We start from the raw sequence: 6,000 nt of genomic DNA, 5'->3' as shown, positions 1-6,000 counted from the left end.
TTGAACTTAATTTAAAAGTTGTTTGGACAGTTGTTTGTTAGTTCTTAAATTTGTTGTGACATTGCCCCTGAAGATTTAAAAAGCAGTGGCTGTGGTTTTCAGATTTTGTACCATAGTATTGAGTGAGCTCTCTAGAGTCCTGATAGTTTTCCACAAACACTGGGCATTCCTGGGTTCTACACTGTGCAATTGTATCAATTTTGGAGCTGTCCATGGTGCTGATCTCTAACATTGACAAAAGTGGACAGAATGCACTAAACTTCGCCAAACACTGTTTGTTTCTCTCTAAACTCTTGGACTGATTACTCCCAATTTTAGATGTTGTCGAGGTTGTTTTTTTTATTTATTTATTTATTTTGCTTTGCTGTTCTGTCTAAACCACCTACAACTACTTTCAGTGCCAAGTCCTGTGGGAGCGCAGTGATTGTTCAGGACCTCTCTTTCAATGCACAATGCAACAGCACAGAAATAAAACTCAGGGCTGCTGTAAAGGCCAATTTATGCTGCAACTGGCTCCCGAGACTTTAAGCTTTGGGAATAAATGAGCCAAATTGATCAGAGATGCAGTTTCCTTTAGTAACAAGGAACCTCAGGCCTCCCTGCAGAGAACTGAGCCCAGACCGCATTCAGGTTGGGCTACGGCAACCCACAATGAGATCCACGGGGACAGCATCTGCCGAGGGCCAATGGTGGTGCCATCAGCCACAAAGGATTCGTATCAGAGACCAATTAGGGACAAAGACTGGCCAGGTGGAAAGTGGGCGAGCTGCCTGTGTTCTAACCTTCTCTCCAATGTGAAAACTTATTTCAGGCCGATCCATTTCATCACGGACGATGGAAATTCAGCCCTAATTTGATAGCTAGCGGGAAACTGCGATTAAAAGAATTCCTTTTGTTTTGTTTCTTCTCGCCACTGAGCTTTAAAAAAAAAGAACCAATTGCATTTCCACGTAGCCTTGCACTCCGGTGGCACACTAAGACATTATTTGTTTTCCTTTTTTCTTCTTTTAGTGGCTGGCGAGTCTGAAGGCACTGCCCTTTAATAGTCGATCAATAGGGCAGGGAGACCTGTGCAGGCGTCAGCCAGAGCTGACAAACTGCTAAACAAAGCGCACCCCCCCACCCACCCACCACCACCACCACACCCCCCACCCCCGGGTTCCTTTTTAGTCATAGTCCGCCAGCAGAGCAGCCCAGGAGCAGATGGGTGGGGGTATGATGTGAGAGATTAGCCGTGGTAAGACGAGGTTTCTCTTTCGTAGGAGAGCACAGGGCGGGGGGGGGGGGTGGGGCGAGTCGGTGGGTGACTGAGCGAATAAAGACGTCAAGAGAGTAATTTAATTGCACGGGATGCGTTTCGCTTCTCACATGTAATGCCGCTGTTTAATTGGATCATCAAGAGTTCCTGCAGACCTCTGCTTTTTAATTGATAGTGGGGCCTCAGGCCTGGTTTACACCAGATAGAGAACAGAAGGGCAAAGGAGAATGAAGAGTGAATGCAATTATAAATGGATACAGCTCTGCAGATTGGGCAAGCTGCATGGGTCACAGACAGAGCAAGAAGACGGTTCTGCTGCGGACTCCCCACCTAAATTGAAGCTCTCCATCTTTGGGGTCTGAGGTAATGAACATTCTGATTGCTTTCCTTAATGAGAAGCAACCCTGGGGAAAAATTGGGGTTTTGCATAAGCGCGACAGAGTGGAATGGTGGGTGGAGTATTTAAAACAAACCCAGTCTGTCACACACACGTACGGAATCCTCATCACCTCGGCTGCGTGTCTGCGCAGATGTGCTCAGGTGCCGTCTGCGCAGCCGTCTGCACAAAGCCGTGCACATCTAAGGAAGCTAAATAGCCAAATTAACTAAAAGCTTTCAAACAGATCCCCTGCCTAGGCTGCCTTAATTTAATCAGTGAAAGAGTAGGTAGGATTACCATGCAAAGTAAGACTCAAATCAATGCTCTGAAGTCAGAGGCTGGGTGATATTTCTAGCTCTCCTCCGAGTCTGGAGATTAAGAAACTCATGAAGGTGTTCCCTCTAACCCCTTGCACTGCAAACTTGATGCTACCTACATACCTACTAGCTTCAGTATAGTAGGACCAGTTCAGAGCAGTTACTGTGTAATATGCTCTAAGATGAATAACTACATTATAAGACTGGAGTTACAGAGGTTAACATTATGACATTGTTATTTGGTCATTTTCTTTCTGTGTTTTTGGGACTAATATTTATTTTCTCCGGCATGCCTGAGAACTAATGTTTATATTTCATCTCTAGTTATCTGTTAGACACTGTCTCGGCTAGCCAGAGAGAAAGCTTAGCGTTATGTCTTTGTTTTGAACACACCCCGGTCTTTTATGAGGAAACACAAGCCTGCCTCTCTAGTTATGGAGAGAGTGTGGGGTTCCCTTTACACTTTGGAGTGTATTTATCTTCATTAGCTTGTTTCATTGTTTCAGGTCTTGTGAGCATCCTTCATTTTAAGGATGGTCCTGGCATGCTTTTGTTCTTCGATCTATGAAGCAAATGTCCAATCAAAGCAGTCTCCATGTTTGATTTTATGGACCTCAGAGACATATGATCGCTCTCTTTACAGTCTGGACTGAAAGCCAACCTGCAGTAGAGACAAAAGAGAAAAGCAAGCAAGCGCGTGTGTGTAAGACCCCAACGTCTGTGTGGAGTAATCAAACTCTGGTGTGATCCCATGACATTGACCCAAAACCCCACTACCATCCCCACCCATAACAGAAGACTTCACCGTTTCCATACACACCTGTGGGACTCCAAATGCAGTTTGCGTGATGTCTTGCTCTTGGTTAGCACAGGTACTCCACAGCTCTCAAGAGCACCACCTGCTGGCCAGATGCGGGGCACGGGTGTCCCTGCCCCATCAATACAGAGAGACTGTAAAAGTCGGGAAGATATATGTGCACAAGTGACAGCATGACTCATGCAAATGAGGACCTGTGGAAAATGGGACTGTGGCGTGCTGAAGGTTATCTCTGCATGTCTGGCTCACTGGTAAATATGATCATAGAAAAGATCCAGGACAGTCAATGTATGGAGGTATTTCCGTGCCTAAACCAAGGGGCACAAAAACACAGGGTGGAAAACATAAACATACACATTTAAATATTTTGCAAGCGTAAATATTCCCCTCATGAACATCATTGTGAAAGTGGCAAGCACAGAAAGATTCATTTTGTGGGTGTTTGTGTTAGTGCATGCACACAAACTGTCTTTTTCATACTGGAATGTTTTTGTCCCTTCTTGATTTTGACAGTTCTCGTGCGACAAGCACATTTTCTTCTCTTTTTTGCCCAAATTTTGACAAGGGTGTTTTTGGCACTTTGGGGGCAGGGTCATGGGCATTTTTGGCACTTTGGGGGCAGGTCATGGGCGCTTTTGGCACTTTGGGGGCAGGTTCATGGGCGTTTCTTTCAGTGAATGCTATTGGCTGATGGCTCCTGATTTTGTGACTGACAGTAGGCTACCAGTTTTTTTAGAAGATGAAAAAGCACGATGCTGCAAGGTGAGTTAGCTACCTATCTAGGTTAAAAGTAAAATTTGGGTTGATCTAACTTATAAATATAATTTAATAGACAAATTTTACACTTTGTAATGCGCAAACATTCATGGGTTCCTGTAATACCTATGATAAGATAATTAGCACAATAAACCATTAGCCCGAGCCCGCCCTTAATTAGTTGCGTAATTGCACATGCAAAATATTAAAATTATAATATTATTTATGTGTTTTTTATGTGTTTTTTATGTGCACGTTTATGTGTTTTTGTGCACCCTAGTTTTGGCATGGAAATGATTGAATGCACAATGAATGCACCAAACTGTGACAGACCAGAACATAGAACGTAACTTGTTGATGGGCAGGTTTTACCATGCATGTGTTCAACAACCTCAGCTGAATAAACCCTTTGCCCTCGTTTAACAGCGTGGTGCTAGAGGGCTTTTTTCACGGCCAAGTGATGAAGACACCGTCAAGGTTGTATGGTACAGCAGTCGGTTTGTTTTTATTAAAGGTGGTTAACTTGTAAATATGCTCCCTTACTGACTCAGGTGTGCAGAGTAGCAGCTTTCTATTAATTCATATTTCAGGACCTGTGGAATGAATATCTAACATTTCATCACCACAACTATTTTGGAGAGTAGACATATATGTAATGATCACATGCAATAAGTCTTACATTAAATAGGTGCCTCTGTGATAAATGTCAGCTGCAGTCTCATTGATTTCTCAATGAGAAAGCAGAAAACGATGGTTTCAGATTGCACATGGAATTCGGTCTTCATTGCATCTCCATTGTCATTAAAAAAAGTCTGAGCTCCCCACACATCGAGAAACGAGAACATGGTGTGACAGGTGACAGGGTCACTCGACTCACCAGTACGTGTGAGGACCCCAGGAGAGTGGCGGGCATCGGGGTTCCTGTCGGAGAGCAGTGCGACATGGAGCCAGAGCACGTCACCCAGCATGGCACCTCATCACAGCCACCTGCATCACAGCCCTGGGCAATACGGCAGAACCTGGCAGGACGCCAGTGCATTTAGCCAACTGAGTTACCAGAAATGAGGAGGGAGAGAGAGACAGAGAGAGAAATAGAGAGGAGGATTGGACTACAAGGGTGAGGATTTATTTATTTTCTGGCTAGTTGATTTTGAAAAATCAAGAGACTGCTGAGAAAGGCCAGGTGATGATTCCGGAGCTGACGATGGTTAACATGCGCTTAGGTGCGTGTCGCCGTGAAGGCTGACTGAAATCTGACACACCTCGCCACACCGCTCTCGGTGACAAACCTCGACGACTGGACCAAGGATGGAATTCAAATCAGCGCGGTTCGAAATCGGAACTGCGGCCCATTTAGTTGAGCTTTCAGCTTCTATTCTTGTCTTAACATTCAGTCTGATTCACAATGCCTTATGGGTTTGAAATTCTGTCAAGGAAACTAAACTCATCTATGTGGTAGATGAGAATCTCATCCATGTCCAAATAAAGATTTTTTTTCAGTCACACACTTTGTCCTACACTCATATACACACAACAGGGACAAGGGTTAGGTAGCAAGCTTTTACGCCCTAGACTGGATGTTATTAATTCATACTCTCATCAATCTGGGGCTCAAACTGTCTCTTTGTCTCACTTCTATATTAATGCTGCTGTTATTTATTGTTTGATGGTGCCTGTCTGTCTGTAAGGGATGTGGAGCTGTCCCAACTCCACTCAAAGGAGCCAATCTTTCTTCCAGGCTGAAGTGAGGTGGTCAGAGAAGAAGACGGAAAGATGCCACCATTTCTGGTTGACCTGGGTGGAAGCCCCTCTTTCAGAGTCTTTCACACGCTGAGGGAGAACCGGTTCATCTCACCTGAATTGGTGAGACAATCCAAACAAACAAAACCAACCTGACCTCAGATAAGATACATGGGTAACAAGCCTCTAGGTCCTGCTGGAAAAATCCACAGCCAGAAAGTGGAGAAATGGAGAAACCCTGCCTACCTTGTAGGTCCTTTCCCTCCCAAATTCTTCTCTCAAGGCAATAAATCTAGGGTTTGTCTCAGTGTGCGAGTGTGGATGTGAGAAGAACCAACACTAGGGTGTTCGAGGCTGGACAGTCAAACGGTTTAATGAATCAAACTAACAACAGTAAACAAACATGAAACATACAAACATGAAACAAACAACCAAGAACATGTGTCACTAACAGACAACACGAATGCAGGGGTGACATAAAGGAATACAGACATGAAACAGCAAGCAAACAAACCACATTCTAACTCATAATGCTTACAACCACTCGCCCTATCAAACGAAGACAAACCAAAAGATGTAACTGATGTGAACCAAGAAACACTAATAGAAACACAACAACATAGAGCATGACGATATCTACAGAAACAAGAACAGATCACTGGAAGAATAAGCAGAGCATAACGACCAATAAAACAAACACAGGAAACACAGGACTAAAATATACAGACAAACC

This window comes from Brachyhypopomus gauderio, chromosome 16 (genome assembly GCF_052324685.1).
Source record: "Brachyhypopomus gauderio isolate BG-103 chromosome 16, BGAUD_0.2, whole genome shotgun sequence".
Lineage (NCBI taxonomy): Eukaryota > Metazoa > Chordata > Actinopteri > Gymnotiformes > Hypopomidae > Brachyhypopomus > Brachyhypopomus gauderio.
This window is presented reverse-complemented; position numbering follows the sequence as displayed.